The sequence below is a fragment of the Podarcis raffonei genome, chromosome 15 (genome assembly GCF_027172205.1).
Source record: "Podarcis raffonei isolate rPodRaf1 chromosome 15, rPodRaf1.pri, whole genome shotgun sequence".
NCBI classification, from domain to species: domain Eukaryota; kingdom Metazoa; phylum Chordata; class Lepidosauria; order Squamata; family Lacertidae; genus Podarcis; species Podarcis raffonei.
The window spans coordinates 17023826-17038111 of NC_070616.1; the positions used below are offsets into that span (position 1 = coordinate 17023826).

General features: G+C 48.0%; 1 protein-coding gene across 1 annotated transcript in view; it reads left to right on the plus strand.

Moving 5' to 3' along the window:
* Nucleotides 1-5341: 5341 nt before the first annotated feature.
* The window catches only part of KCNJ5 (potassium inwardly rectifying channel subfamily J member 5), a 34692-nt gene continuing 25747 nt past the window's right edge, over nucleotides 5342-14286 (plus strand). The window contains exon 1 of the mRNA XM_053366956.1: nucleotides 5342-5665. The gene's annotated coding sequence lies outside the window, so the exon portion shown is untranslated. The remainder of the gene's footprint in view (nucleotides 5666-14286) is intronic.

Sequence of the window (14286 nt, forward strand, 5' to 3'; positions counted from 1 at the left end):
ATTCAAGAGCAAACAATATGGTTGGCAGAGGGGGAGAGCATGCATGAGAATCAGAAATGCTTTTTCTGGGCAATATTTCTAAGATAAAAAGGACACTGCTATTGCCATGTTTATCTAGAATAGTATCTGGCAATACCCTACAATAGGGGTGGGGAAACCTCTGGTCTGGGGGCCAACAGTGATCCTCCAAACATCTCTGCCTGGCCCTCCAAGCTCTCCCCATGCCCCCACCTTCACAGGCCCAGCTTCAAACCCCAAATATTTTTGCCAGGCTGGACTGCGGCCTTGAATGTGTGCACAGCCTGCTGTGCAAAGGTAAAAAAATAATAATTTGCTTCTTGGACTGCCAACCACTGTCATAGGACCCTTGGAATTGAGTGTGTCCCTTGGAATTGAGCATGTCCCTTGAGAAAAGGGCTCCTCGACCCTGATCTATAGACTCAGCGTAGGACCATGAACATGGCTTACAGGAAAGGGTTTTGGTTCAGTAGTTGAATGAGCTGATATTTAGTGCCAATGATGCCCATCACCCAGTCAAACTGGATAGCTCAGTTGGCTAGAGCATGGTGCTGATAGCACGATGGTTGCAGGTTCAGTAAAGGCAAAGGACACCTGGATGGTTAAGTCCAGTCACATTTGACTATGGGATGCAGCGCTCATCTCCACTTTCAGGCTGAGGGAGTCGGCATTTGTCCACAGACAGCTTTTCCAGGTTATGTGGCCTGCATGACTAAACCGCTTCTGGCACAACGGAACACCGTGATGGAAACCAGAGCGCATGGAAATGCCGTTTACTTTCCTGCCACAGTGGTACCTATTTATTTACTTGTGGTGGTATGCTTTCAAACTGCTAGGTTGGCAGGAGATGGGACAGAGCAACGGGAGCTTACCCCGCTGCGCAGATTCAAACTGCCGACCTTACGATCGGCAAGCCCAAAAGGCTCGGTGGTTTATATCACAGCACCACCCGCATCCCTGGTTTGATCCCCATATGGGACAGCTGCATATTGGACTAGATGATCCTTCCAGCTCTGTTCTTTTAAGCCTAAATCTAAGCCCAGCATTGCAATTCCTGCCAATCAAAACTCCTGAGGCACCCTACAGTGAACGAAGCAAGTTGCCCAGGACCCAAGAACGGCATAGATAGGAGAGATGGATTCAGTGCAAGGAGATGCCATTGAAGAATAGGGATGAGAAAGTCAAAGTGCCAAATGCAGCAATTGCTTGATTATTGGGAAATGGCTATTGTGGTGATATCATTGACTGTTCTGATTTATCACCTAATTGCTTAGCTGTGGGAGGCAAGCCAGATGAAAAGAGTTATCATTTGAACAGCAGCACACAAGGTTTCATTTTTCATGCAACTCTCCTTTGTTTGGAACTGCATGACATCAGAGAGAAGAGTTAACCAATCTCGTGGCAGTTTTGCAAACTTAAATTCGCTGTCCTTAAGCTGTGAGAGGGACTGGAAAGTGCTATTAATCATTGGGACATGATGCTGGATGCCTCCATCAGTCTGCTGCACACATGGAGCAGGAGAACTGAAGAAGAGCCTGCTGGATCAGGCCAATGGCCTAGCCAGACTAGCATCCTGTTCTCACAGTGGCCATCCAGATGCCCCACTGGAAAACCCACAAGCAGAGCCTGAGCCCGCCAGCCCCACCTGTGGTTCTTCAGCAGCTGATATTCAGAAGCATTACTGCCCCTGACTATGGAAGCAGAGCAGAGCCACCATGGCTAGAAGTTATCAGCCTTCTTCTCCATGAATTTATCCTGTGCTTTTCTAAAGCCATCTAGGGTGGGGAACATCACTGCCTCCTGTGGCAGTGAGTTCCACAGTCTAACTATGCTCTGCGTGAAGAAGGACTTTCTTCCATCTGTCCTGAATCTTCCAACATTCAGCTTCATGGGATATCTGTGAGTTCTAGTGTTATGAAAGAAAGGGGGGAGAGACTTTTCTCTATCCACTTTCTCCAGGCCAGGCATCATTTCATAAACTTCTATTATGTCACCTCCCACCAGCCTCTTCTCTAAAGTTCCACATGCTAACTGGCAGGGACAGGGAGACTGTGGCCCTTGGCTATTGCTGGACAGCAGCTGTAACCACTGGCCATGCAGAGACTGATGGGAGCTGGAGTCCACTGGCATGTGGAGAGCCCTGCCCAGATCCTCATCTCTTGATGTAGGTCTTTGGTTTCTAAGAATCTCTACAGAGGAGATTCTAGAGCAGGGTTGGAGAATCTGTGGCCCTCTGGATGTTGCTGGACTCCAACTCCCATCACCCCCTGCCCATTGCCCATGCTGCCTGGGTCTGATGGGAGATGGAGTCCAACAGCACCCAGAGACCCACAAGTCCCCCTTCCCTGGCCTAAAGGTTGGGCTTCTTCCCACACTACTGATATCTGCTAGGTTTTTATTTACAACAAGAGGTGCTCTGAGCACCTGGATCCATACTTTTCCATATTGTCTCACATTTGTACACACAAACAGTACCTATAGCAAAGGAAAACATCTCTGCTTCGGCTGCCAGGAAAGGTTTGGCAGAATTTGAGGTTGGCAACACAAGCAAAAGCTGAGAATAGAGAGTAGGAGCCAAGCATCTGAGGCTAGCTGGCTAAAGCCAACAGACTAGACGAGCTGAACAGGATTGAATAATGGAAAAAGATGCCATCCTTTTCTCCAACCATGGGACATTTTGAAAGGCACGCAAGGTGAGAACGTGGATGGGAAAGAAGAGTCCGACATTCCGGTTGCAACCCTCTGTACGTTTATCTGGAAGTAAACCCTGCCCAGCAGGGTGACCCTTGCTTCCGAGGAAGCCTGCAGAGGTTCAGGCAATGCATGTCAGAGCCTCCTGCCAATTTTGAGAGACATCCTTGGCTTAGAGACCCTGTTCAAATCATCCCTAATGATGCACGGAGCTGCTTAAGGCGAAAAACCGAAGAAAGTGCTCACGTTCATATATTTAAGTTTGACTCCTGGAGGAGGTAATTTGTCATTTGCTTTTTAATGGAACAGATAAACATGGACATCAAGAGTGACAACATGGTTCATTAGGTATGCCTCGAAGGTGGGGGGCGGGGAGTAAGATGCCTGATCCTGTACAGAACAGAGGAAACATTTATTATTTTTTTAAGAGCCATAAAATTAGCCTAGATTGTCTTCTTTGATCATTCTCTCTATTTCTTATGTTTAGGAGTGTGTGCCATTGTTTGGGAAGTTCAATTGGCATGCACACACACAGAAAAGAAGGGCAAGAGAAGGTAGGTACTTAGGTAGGTAAGTAGGTAGATAGGGTGACCTGGTGGACAGCAAAAACAGTCCATTAAATAGCTCAGCTGGTAGAGCGGAGGGCTGTAGAATGTTTGAAATCGTCATCCGTAGGTAGCTGGTTCAATTCCGGCTCAAAGGACAATGTGTGTTTTTTAAAGCTGGGATAGCTCAGTCTTGGGCAAAAGATTCCTGCATTGCTGAGGGTTGAACTAGATGACCTTTGGGTCCCCTTCCAACTCTACAATTCTATAAGGAATGCTAAGCGGCTGTTGTGAGGTAGGAGGAAGCTAAGTGGAAAGGGGAATGGAATGGAATATCCTGAGGAGGCTGTGTCTGGACCCCTGAAGAGGAGCACTCCACATTCCAAGGTTTTGTTGCACATCCCACTTGTATCAGTATAATGCAACCTTTGGGGATTTCATTGTGGTTGGTGGCTCTCCACCTGCACACCCTCCTCCTCTTCCACCCATATCCTGCTCTTCCTGTTCTCCTCTTCCCCCGCCACCCTCATTCCTCTTACTCTCCTCCACTTGCCTCATAACCCGGCAGTGCATTACCTCTCCTCTTGTACATGATAAAGGCCCACATTGAGGGCGCCACATGAACAAATAGTCATGCATTCCCAAGAGCTTCGGATGCTCCTCCAAGCCCTGTAGAACTGCTTTGATACGTCTCTTGAGTGCCAGTGCGCTATAATGCTTGGAGCGTATCCAAGCACAACCCCCAACAACCTAACAAACCTCTCTCTTCCTGCTGAGATGATTGTAATGCATTGCACCCTCCAAAACACTTCAGAAATTGTCACTGGTGCAGAATACCACAGCAAGCGTACTGACTGGGCCTGGGCCTTATGAGTACATGATGCCAGTTTCTTGCCATCCATTTCTGAGCCCAATTAGTAACCGTTGTTTTGACCTCTAAAGCTCTTTACAGCTTGGGAGCCACACTATCTGACAGACAGCTGCTTCCCCTACACAACCACCTGTGCCCCCCCCCAACAAAGATATGGCAGATGACCACTAGACAGAGGACCTTCTTAGTGGTGGCCCCTCATTTGTGGAAGGCCCTCCCCCAAGAGGTTTGCCTGATGCCTTCTGTAATGTTGTTTCAGCACCAGGAGAAAACAAACAAACAAACAAAAATTCTCACAGGCCTTTAAAATATAACCCTTTTGCAATTGCTTTACCTCTGAAGTGTTGAAGCTGTGATTGTATATGATGTTTTCTTGTTTTTTACAAGGACGCCTGGGAGGCTGCTTTTCAGAATTGCATTTTGCACGGTGGAGTTTTGTCAGTATTACTAGACGCTGTGCAGGCTGCCCAGAGGATGCTGAGAAGCTAATTGGGCAACTAATAAATACAGCAACGTAGCCTCCTTGGATTTGCCTGGTCTCAGCACAGACAACACCACCTCTGCCACCTCTTCCCTTCTGAATTCCACCCTTGAACCCTTCCTTCCCTTTGGTGGGTGGCTTGTCTGTCTGTCTGTCTGTCTGTCTGTCTGTCTGTCTGTCTGTCTGTTTGTTTGCAGAAACGGATGTGTAAACACCCACCATGTCCCTGTCTCCAGCATTTCCTCTGCCCGCTGCCGCTTCTTTCTGGAGATGCATCTGCCGATGAAAGAAATAGGAAGCCCAGTTCAGAGAGGCAGATATCTCCTCTCACGCTCTCTCGCTGTGCGCTTGGAATGAGAGATACAGAACTGTCAGCCGGGCAGCCTTGACAGGGAGAGGACGGGCATCTGTGTTTTCTCAAGGCGACTGAGGTTTAATCTCTCGCCCACCCCGCAATCTCTCCGCGCCCCACATCGGCCGTCCTCCTCCTCCTCTCCATGCAGCCTCTGAAAGGCACAGTCTTGGCACACAAACCTCTCCTCTCTACCTCCTCCTTTCCCCTTCCTGCTCATTCAGTACAGATGATGCTCTGATCACATGGATCAACCTCCCTCCTCGCCTCGCCTCCCCTCCCCTCCCCTCCTCTCCACCCCTTTAAATAGCTATATTACCCAGATAAGTCATTTGTACTATACACAGAGAGAAAGAGAGAGGGAGAGGAAGAGAGGAAGCAGAAGCAGAAGCAGGAGGCATGGAGAGGGAAATTTAACAAGTCAAAGTGGCAGCTGGGGAGGGGTGGGGAGGGGCAGGTAGCAGAAGGCAGAGGTGGCTGAGAAGGAGGGGAGACAGGAGCTGCGTGGCTCCTCTATGCATCTTTTGTTGTAGCAAGCAGGAGGTGAGACGAGGAGGCTCCTCAGCATGGCCGAGAGCTCGCCAGCGTGCAAGCAAGTGGTGATGATGGCATGGACTGGGCAACTGTAGGAGCGGCTGCCCCCTTCCTCCCAGCCTTGGTACCACCGGCTGACCCCGGAGAGCCACACGAGGCACCACCATTTGCAAGTAAGTTGCCTTCATTTCTCTCGCTCTTGATTGATTTCTTTCTCTCTTTCTCTCTTCCTTTGGCTGAGGAGGGGCTGGGAAGTTCTCAGAGCAGGCAAGTGGCAGCCGTTTGGGGAGAGGGAGAAGCCCAGGAGAGGACAATCCTACTCACACAGCTCCCCGCTTGCCTGAGGACATCTGGGGAACCCGTAAAAGCAAGCTAAGTTTCGGGTGGGTGGGTGGGTGGGTGTGGGGAGTTCTGCTCCATTGTGGAAACTAGCAGGGCCCAAATGATGCAAAAGTATCACGAAGTTGTTTTGGATGCTGGCCCTGTGTGTGTGTGTATGTGTGTGTGTGGCAAGGAGGGCAAATTAACAAGGAGGGTCCAATGAAGAAAGATGGGTTTGGAACTAAACCGCTGTGTAGTTGGAAATGCACCCCCGAGGCACGCATTTCAGCCTCAGAAATGTTGCATTTTAAGAAAAGGAGACTGTAAGCTGTAAAGAACAGCAGGGACTTGTTAGCACAAGGTGTGACAATGGCCAGTAGTAGTCAGGAACGAGGAGAGTTGTAGCCCAACAGCATTTCGAGAGCGCAAGGTTGGAGAAGGCTGGATCAGATGAGTCTTGGAGGATAGCTAAGGGGGATCTCCAGGTGCCGTATATGCTTTGAATACAAAGTGCTTATGACATTCAGTGGGGAGAAGCATCACCTTTGTGCCCTGCCTATGGGGCAGAGTTGGAACCAGACTCCGAGCCCTGGTGAATGTTGGCAGGATCCAGCAGGGCTCTGCTTTTCTGCTTGCATAAGAGATGATTTGGGAACTAACTGCTTAATAATAATAATAATAATTCAACTTGTTCGTTGCTTGCTACCTAAGAAGGTCTCCAAGTGACTTCCATTTCAAAACAGACATGCATCTCGCTCCAACAATCCGACTGATCCCATGGATGAAATGGATTGGAAAAAGTGTTGGGAACGTAGAGTGTGTGTGTTTGAAGTGAGCAGATGGGTGTCAGAGGCAGTGGGAGCCATTGTGATCTCACAGGACTACAGCATGTGAGTTGGAAAGACCTGGATTCAAACCCCCTTCAGCCAAGGACTCATCAGGAGGCCTGTAATTGAGCTCCCATGATGGCAGCTGGCACCACGTTGGGGTTCCAGAAAGGGCTTTCCTTACATTCCTTCCTCCCAAGCACTCCTGAGAACTCACCTTTCCCAGGATGCCTTTGGTTTAGCCCAACCTGGTGCCCTCTGGTGTTTGGGGCTACAGCTGCCACCAGCTCCCTTGCTGGCTGGGGCTGATGGGAAGTGCAGTCTGAAACATCTGGAGGGCCTCAGGTTGGGGAAGGAAGGCTGTTGAACTGAAGTCTAAACCCCTGTCCACATTCTTCGCTCATATTTATCCCAGGAGACTTTTGTTTCACTCCTTCATATTTTCCTTCCGTCCCTCTTTCCTTCCCCACAAGAGGCCAAACTTAGATGAGGTGGCAGCAGTCCTGTTTCTTTAAACCTGTCGTGTATAAAAGGGGGAGTTCCAATTTTTAGAGGGGGGAGGGGTCCAAGATCAAGGGAGCTGAGCCCGCCCCCCATTCCCTTCCCCAAAGATTCCCAGCTAACTATAGGTCTTCCAGGTGAGGCTCAGAGCTCAGCTGAGAAGCAGGGGAGGTAGCACAGGAGCCAACTGCTAGGGGTGGAGGTCTCTTTGCCCCCCCATAAAATATTTGAGGGGACCAGGGCCCCCAAAGTTGATGGGCATTGTCATTCAAATGGTGTGCGTGTGCCACATCTTGTGGGATGGGGCTTACCTGGGAACTCTACATTGTTAAGGGTTCTGGGAATTGTAGCTCAGTGTCCAGTTCCCAGAATTGTTTGGGGAAAGCCATATGCTTTAAATATATGCTGCACATGCAGCCATTGTGACTGGAGAAGACCCAGTTATCATATCTAGTATGTCTTTGCCTAGACTTTGATTGCAAGCTTTTAGGGGCAGGGATTTCTCATTTTGGGGGTGGTCATGTCATTGCTATACATCAGTACCACTAAACACTTCTTCTTGCTGTTGATGTTCACAAAGCCAAATGAAAAAGTCATTTTGTTAAATTCCAGCAAGACCTAGTCGTGCGGACAAACAATGTCACCGTTCAGGCCATCTAAATTTTCCGCTGCTGCAGAAGTCACTCTCTCCCTGGCAAAACCGAGTCCAAAAAACTGACTGCAAGTCAGTGAAGTTTGAATCAATCTGAGCCAGAGGTCAGTGCTGGCACGACGCCGCTGGACCTGGCTTGACTGGGCTGGCATGTCCCAGGAACTTAAGGGCAAAACTCTGTCCTGCGTGCTCAATATAGAGACAGGAGCTGATGCCTCCTGCCTCTGAGACCTGGCCAGTGAAGGAGGCGGGGCCTGGGTGCCCGCTGTCTCCCAGCAGAGGGCAAGGTAAGCTCACCAGTGGGCGATCCCCAAGGACATTCTACTGTGCAAGTCCTGCTGAAATGAATGAAAGACCTGAGCAGGTTGCATTTGGTGCAATGAGGCTTGTGCAGGAAAATATCCTAATGGATTGTGAATGTGTATGGATGCAGAAGGGGGGTCACTTCAGGCCAGGCGAGTGGGACTTGCTTCAGCCCAGGAACTGCATTCCCTTATGGAAGGGGGTGTGGTGGAAGATGCATGCCTGTGGCTGCAGGATCCAAAGGCAAAAACAAGCAGATGCAACTTTCATCTTTGTGTGTGATGCTGCAATCCAGCTGTGCAAAACCAGAGGTTTCTTTCTACACACACACACACACACAGAGAGAGAGAGAGAGAGAGAGAGAGAGAGAGAGAGAGAGAGAGAGAGAGAGAGACCATCTCCAGGACAAAGGATGGTGCAAAGAAAGGTCAGAGAGAGGTGTGGCTTAGGTAGAGGCGTGGCCTGAAGAAAGTTCCAAGAGTTCAATGGAGAGACTGTAGGGTGGGGCACATTTGGCCCCCAGGTCTGAAGCTCCCAACCCCTGCTTTAGGTTGTTCCATTTTCCCTCTGGAGACCTGAATCTGCTCCAGTGGACCTTTTACATTCTGCATCCTTGAAAAGTGACCAACCAGATGTCCCATTTGGAAACCAGCAAGCAGGATTCAAGCACAAGAGCTCTCTCTCTCTCTCTCTCTCTCTCTCTCTCTCTCTCTCTCTCTCCTCCCATGGTTTCCAGCAACTGGAATGCAGAAGCTTTATGGCCTCCACCTGTGAAGGCATAGCATAGCCACGATGGTTAGTAGCCATCAATAGGCTTCTCCTCCATGACTTGGCCTAATCCTCATTTAAAGACATCAAGGTTATTGGTCATCACTGCCTCCCAAGGGAGGGAATTCCATAGTTTCACTATGCCTTGCCTGAAGGAGTCATTTCCATTTCTTCAAATAGGATGCCCCTATTTTCATCGGAGAAATGTTTGATGGTATGATAATTGTGAATGGGATTGGTGAGTGACAGGTGTTAAATCTCAACCTTACCCCCCCCCCGTGTGTGTGTGTGTGTGTGTGTGTGTGTGTGTGTGTATGAGAGAGAGAGAGAGAGAGAGAGAGAGAGAGAGAGAGAGAATTAGTGAAGTCCTGGGAGAGGTTTGCACACCACTTGATTTTTCTGTGCTTGATAAATGCAACTCCAGGGATGAATGAAAACTGCACTGGGCATGGTGATTCTGAGGTGACAGGAGTTTTTTCTCTGTTTGTATTATAATCCCTGTTGGCTCCAGCCATAGTTGTGGCAGTTGTGGAGTGACAGATGGGGCAGCCAATATGGTCCAGATGTTTTGGACGACAGTTCCCATTATGCCTGACCATTGGCCGTGTTAGATGGGGCTGGCCCCCCTTGGCCTGCGTTCACTGGGAGTGGATCTTTGAGCTTACAGGTGGTGTGTGTGTGTGTGTGTGTGTGTCCAAGCCATACCTGGAGATGTCAGGGATTGAACCTGGGACCTTCTGCATGCAAATGCTCTACCCCTGAGATTCAGGGCCTCCCCAGTCCCATAATCCAGTGATCTGTCTGATAATTCCATTCATGAGATTCTGTGCCCTTAACTCCCTTGGAACAAGAATTGACAGTCTCCTTATTATTGCATCCTCCCCGTTCTTTGAAAAGATTTATTCCTGGTCTATGATTTTGTTTTAATTATACCCCTAACGTGTAAACAGTGAGATGGCATCAATCAGCAAGTGCGCTGCAAATATTGATGTACGGGGGCGAGGAGATGCAGATTTGGGGAGCTTTGCATTGCCACTCTGATACTGAGAACCTTGGACTTGGAACTAATTAAACTCTACAGAGGGCAGGTCAAGTAGCTAGCCTCATTATTCCGGCTGGATCGCTGTCTGGTTTATATAGAGAAAAGCATTTGTTAGTTACTGCTTGGTAGCACCACTAACACTGGCATTTATGCTTAGAAATGGTAATATTGGAGTTTCTCTCTTTAACTCTTCCACTACCATCGCTGCCGCCGCCAGTCAGCAGTGCTTCTGCCACACATTTCCTTGCACACACACTGCAAAAAGCCCATAACCAGCTTACATGAGAGATCACCTCACTCATTGCTATTTTTCTAGAAAAAGAGGTGCTGGAGCTTATCATGAACTTCTCCCTTGTTCTCTGAGAATGGCAATGGTTCCCATGTGAGAGGTGCCAGAGCTGAGCTCCTGCTGAAAAAAAAGCCCTGACCTTATCCTATATTTGCCCATTTGATTACTTAGCTCTCACTGTTACGGGTGCCACCGTTGTAAGAAATCAATCTTTTAATCTTTTACACTTTGGAGCCTTCCCTGTACTCATTTTTGGCACCTGCTAAAAAATTTTGTCGTTTAGGCATGCCTATCCAGACATGTAGAACGTTGACATATGCTTTCATCTGTCTTTCATTTGTTGCTGATTTTATTTTTAATGTGTTCACTGATGATTTTATTGTTTTATTCTCATTGAGTTTGTTTTGCAATCAAGTGGTGAATGCATTTTATGAAGTAAATAAATGAAAGTCAGGTCTTGGGAGAAGGTTTTGGCCTCTCCTACCCGGAACAAGCAAGCCTTAGGGTCTCTCATTCATGCCTGCGTAAGTGAACCACCATGACACGTTCTGCTTAGGGACAGTGCTTAAAATTGTCAGGGGCTTCCTCATCCCAGTTTCAGCCAAATTGTGCCTTCTAAAAACAGTAGTTATGCAAGCATTAAGGAAACAGGAAAAGACCTGTTAGATCTAGTCCAGTATCCTGGTCCCACAGAGGCCAATCAAATGCCCATCATGGAAATCCAGCAAGTAGGATTTGAATGAACAGTGCCCTCTCTGCTTGGGATTCCCAGCAACTGGCACGCAGAGACATACTAACTCTTTCAGTATAGTATGGCAACACGAGAACGGGGCCTTCTCTGCAGTGGCTCCCTATCTGTGGAATGCTCTCCCCAAGGAAGTTCGCCTGGCACCTTCATTATGCACCATAAACGTTCCTTTTTAACCAGGCCTTTGGTTGATTGGATTGACATCCTATGCCCTTTTAAAATGTGGGGTTTGGGGGGGGAGGTTATTGGGTTGTTGTTTTTATTTTGGTTATGGATTTTGTGGTTTTATATTTTAATTTTATTCTGTAAACCGCCCTGAGACCTGTGGGTATACGACGGTATAATAATAATAATATAGGGAGAACAAAGGCATCATGGCTAGTAGCCATTTATAGCCTTATCCTCCAAGTATTTCGCAGAATTACCGAAGATATTGGAGCAGGGGCAAGCTTGTTTTCTCCTGCTCTGGAGGGTAGGACCCGAACCAATGGCTTCAGGTTACAAGAAATGAGATTTCGACTAAACATCAGGAATAACTTTCTGACAAGTGCTGTTTGATGGTGGAACAGATTCCCTGCGTACAAAAATGTGCTTACTTAAGGGAGATTTGTTCTAAAGAATTTTCCTCGGGGTACTAAAAAATGGAAATTCAAAAATCGTGGCACAAATGTGGAGAGCTGAATCAATGGGGGTGGTGATGGGAAACTGAGAGAACCAAAACAGACAGGTCTTCCCATCCCTCCTGCCAAGGGATCCCACCCCCCAGGGGCTGATGGGAATTGTAGTCCAAAGCATCTGGAGCGTCCAAAGCATCAAGTTAGGGAACGAAGCAGTAGGACCATCTTGTGAGCCAGTGTGGTATAGTGGTTAAGAGCGGTAGACTCGTAATCTGGTGAACCGGGTTCGCTTCCCCGCTCCTCCACATGCAGCTGCTGGGTGACCTTGGGCTAGTCACACTCAGCCCCACTCACCTCACAGAGTGTTTGTTGTGGGGGAGGAAGGGAAAAGAGAATGTTAGCCACTTTGAGACTCCTTCGGGTAGCGATAAAGCGGGATATCAAATCCAAACTCTTCTTCTTGTTGCTCAAGGCAGCTTTTTGACAGCCAGGACTTGAGTAGGGGCAAGCAGAGTGGTTTTAACCAGTATTTTTAATGTCACCCCCCCACACACACACCACTACGACACACATGCAGGGATTTAATCCTGCTATTTCTGCTCCACTTTGCGTTCTAAACTGTTCTGGCCAGTTCTCCACCCCTGAGGTGAAGCAGGATAAAAATTTTAAAAAACCGAACTACATCAAAATCAAATCAGAGAAAGAAATGGACATCTCTGTCTAAGTTTGTGTGACTTCTTGGCATCTGAATTGGCCCACTGCCTGCCCAGCTCTCACGGAAAATTGATGTATTGTTTTAATCCAATCATTCTGTTTAAAAGACAGGAAACTGTATTTCAGCCAGTACGTACAAACCTAAGAACAGCCTTGCTGGATCTGGCCCATCTAAGGAGGTGTGTATCTAATCCAGTATCCTGTTCTCACAGTGGCCAACCAGATGCCCCAGTGGGGAGTCCACAAGTGGGGCACAGAAACCCTCTCCCCTCCTGGGGTTTCCAGAAATGGGCATTCAGAGGCATTGCTGCCTCTGACTGCAGAGCCAGAGCAGGGCTGTATAGAGTGGAAAGCTTTCTGAGAGCCCCGATGCTTTCCCCCAAAGCTAATGGAGAAAGCACAGAATGCTCCCTCCTTCCACTGCCCCAATTTCCCTCCATCATCGCAGTGTTTCCAAGAGGAAGACGAGGAGCCCAGCTGCCAGCCGCTGGAGTCCCATTGTCAGAGACAGAGAGGCTACCTGGCTGCTTTGCTAAGTAAGTCTCCTCCATCAGTTCCCTTTGTACTTCTGGAGGTGGGCATCTCTTCAGCAGCCCTTAAAGGATTCCATTGTGAGCCGGCATTAATTCCCCTCTCTGCTGTTCGGAAGTGTTCATGCCAAGGTAACAAAAACCACAGAAGATGAAATGCAATTTTCATTACTTCTGCACTGAGCCCAGATTACATTTTGAATGGGAATTACTCCCAGAAGGTGGGGAAGACATGTAGGGATCCATTTTGTCGTGCTGCAGAGAGCACTCCATTGCTTGTCTTGCTCTGTGCTTCCTGAGAAATAATAATAATAATAATAATAATAATAATAATAATAATAATAATAATAATAATATTGCGGTGTAGGCTAACCAGATGCAACAGCAAAGTTGTTTTCGCACGACACATTAAGTTGTCAGGAGTTCCTAAATGAAAAGATCAATAATGATAAATGAGATTCCCTGAAAGTCGGCTTTTGTGCTACTAATGTTTCCCCGTAATAAGCAGCCACAGGGGAGGGGAAGCTGCGTATGAGCACAGAGACAGGCGGAACAAAGGTTGGCAGAAAGGAAGGATCTCCGAGGCCCAAAGGGAGCAGCTGAACAGGGGCTTCGGGGAATCCTTTTCCTCACGCAAAGACAGAATGCAGGTCAAATCCCTGCTCCAAAGAAGCTTCAGCAAGGAGGGCACAGCAGGAGGGGGGATGCATTTGATGAATTGTTTGCAGCTCTTAAAGGTGACCTTTAAATAATAAAACCCAAGAAAGCAGCAGTCTGGGATAAGGGGGTGGAAATGGCAAAGGAGCAGATTTTGGCTGAACGTTTAGAGACACTTCCTAATTGGAAGGGCTGTTCAACAGAGGAACAGGAAGGGCCTCAAGAAGAGGGGGGCTCTCCTTTGAGGGAGTTGAGGGGCCTTTTGCCAGAGATGCTGAAGTTGCACTCCTAGACTGAGCAGCAGGTTGAACTAGATGATCCAGAATGTCAGGGATTCTTTCGCCATGATTCCTATGGTGCAGGAGATTGGACTCGGTGATCCTTGGGGGTTTCTTCTAACTCTCCACTCATATGATTCTATGATCTCCAAGGTCAACATCCAACTCTTTGATTTTACACACTCACACAGAGAGAGAGAGAGATTCCATCCAGCACAATGCCCTTAATGGCCACAGGCCACTCAGCAATACAGTGGTACCTCAGATTACAGACACTTCAGGTTACAGACTCCGCTAACCCAGAAATAGTACCTTGGGTTAAGAACTTTGCTTCAGGATGAGAACAGAAATCGTGCTCTGGCGGCACGACAGCTGTGGGAGGCCCCATTAGCTAAAGTGGTGCTTCAGGTTAAGAACAGTTTCAGGTTAAGAACAGACCTCCAGAACGAATTAAGTTCTTAACCTGAGGTACCACTGTATTTAGAGTTGCCAACTATCCAGAACTGAACGTTTTTCTCCTAACCAATTTCCAGATCAGGAAGATGGA